Source organism: Alexandromys fortis, unplaced genomic scaffold (assembly GCF_014885135.2).
Source record: "Alexandromys fortis isolate MF-2015 unplaced genomic scaffold, M_Fortis_MF-2015_v1.1 scaffold_569, whole genome shotgun sequence".
In the NCBI taxonomy this organism is placed as follows: domain Eukaryota; kingdom Metazoa; phylum Chordata; class Mammalia; order Rodentia; family Cricetidae; genus Alexandromys; species Alexandromys fortis.
In genome coordinates this window covers 79,129-81,526 of record NW_026068469.1, presented here as the reverse complement: position 1 = coordinate 81,526, position 2,398 = coordinate 79,129, and positions in this window count along the sequence as shown.

Sequence of the window (2,398 nt, the reverse complement as noted above, 5' to 3'; positions counted from 1 at the left end):
CTGATTTGTTCTCTGCACTTCTAAGTAATATACTAAAATTTCTTTCTAATTGCTCTGCATGTCTGTGCATAATTATCCCAATGCTTAATCCCCACTCTTTAGAGTTCTGATGTTCAGTTCATAGATCCTCACAACTTTTGATTTTCCTAGTAATTACCTTTATGTTGGGATAAGTTAAATATTGCTGGATCATGGCTCTTATCACATATTGGCTTCGTCCATAATCTTTACCTTCTTTCTCATTAGCAGGGTTTCAGTATCCCAGTTGACCTCCAACTTGCCCTTATCCAGAGGTCTCTCTATTCTTCCATCTCAGACATTTTTGCTCCAATAATTTCCAATTGGACTATTCTTTGGATACATATTCAAAGAGATTAGTTCTTCAAATGAATATTATGTAATTTGTAATAAGCCTTGTTTTGTAGTGTAACTCTCTTGTTGACTTAACTATTTTCAATCTATTGTTTTTCTCTACCTGTGATTCAGATTATTATTTTTGCTACTGTCTGGGATAGTTAATAAATTATTCTTTTCATGTTGGTCTTGCCTACCTGTTTTATAAAAAGGAAATGATTTCACTTCTATTTTACTTTTTCAGGTCTGTTCTCTGTCATCATTTGTGATGACATCATTTACAAAGCTTTAACATTTTTGAGGCACTGATTATTTAATAGATTACATAATTTCTATTGATATATTCACAGTTCTCAGTGTTTAAACATGTCAATGATTCTTTCTTCTATGTTCTTAGGGTCAGCTATAGATAATTACTGTATACAGTCAACATACTGTGCAGTATTTATGCAGTATCTTTACTCCTATCAAGCTGTAAAAAACAGGCTATTGAAACAACTTCAACTATTTTTTCCACCTCAGAAAGCTGTTTTGAACAACAATTTTTAGTGTTAACTTCCAGGAGACTATCTGTCTTTGTGTCTATGTGAGTTCCTATGTTATTTGTCTTCCTTGACCTCATCATTGACTCCCATTTTTTTTTTGTTATTGAGAAAAGTGGAAACTAAACATAGAAGGGAAAATGTACACTAAGAGAATACTGATGTGGTAGAATTTTAATACAATAGTAAAAATGATTATTCTTTTTCAATTATGAATTGGTTGATTTATTAGCTCAGGCTGATCACTAACTAGCTCTTACAACTGAAATTAACTCAAAATTCTAGTCCACTTTTAGCCATGTGGCTTGGTACCTTTTCTCATTAAGTCATTCTTATCTTGCTTCCTCTGTATATGGCTGGTGACTGACACTATCTTTTCTTTTCCCAGAATTCTGGTAGTCTGGTTGATTTGCCTATACTACCTTCCTAGCAACTGACCAATTGGCATTTTATTAAACCAGTATTAGGGACAAATCTTTACAGTGTACAAGAGCATTATTCCACAGCATTTCCCTTTTTTCTTTTCAAAACAAGATCCTGAATCTAATCTCCTTGTTCAACTTTTTTTCCTGACCATTATCCATAACACATCTACAACACACTAAACAATGACAAGTATCTGTAATCCATTTTCTGGGAATGTGGGCATGGTTTTCTGGGCTACTTACTTCTAACTGGGGCACTGGTAATCTTATGGGGGCATAAAGAAAATTTAGGATTATGGTCAAGTTCTGATTAGTGTACTCTCTGAGGCTGGATTATCTCAGCCAACAGCCTTGATGTTCTTTTATTATTTTACATAGATATATCCATTCCCTATCCTTCCCTTCTTCCCGTCCCACCTTTCTCCCCTCAAACCCCCAGCCACTCCTCAGATAGGGTAAGGCTTCACATGGAGAGTCAACAAAGTCTGACCCTGCACTTCAAGGCAAGACCAAGGCCCTTCCCCTTATACCTAGGTGGAGCAAGGTATCCATGTGCTCCTAGATGCCAGTTCAAGCACTAGGGATAAGTTCTGGTCCCATTGCCAGTGACTGCACAGACTGTCCAAGCCTCAGAAATGTCCCCCATATTCAGTGGGCCTGGTGTGGTCCCTGCTATCAGGTTCAGAGTCAGTGAGCTCTCACTAGTTCAGGTCAGCTGTTTCTGTGGATATCACCATTACGGTCTTGATCCTTTGCTCATATTATAGCTTCTCCCTCTCTCAGAGTGATCTCTGGTAACTCAACCCAGTGTGTTTCTGTAGATCTCTGTATCTACCTCCATCAGTTGCTGGTTGAATGTTTTATGATGACAATTAAGGTAGTCATCAGTCTGATTCCAGGGGAAGGCCATTTCTGGGTTTTCTGTGTTTTATTTAATGATGATGGACAATTTTAGAACTGTGATGCAAATAAGCATGAATCAACCACTTTTTAGTTTATGGGTTGCCTTTCTTTAGTATCATACATAATGTAAACATGCAAGCTACTTTTTCCTTTGGTGACAAAATTAAAAACCTA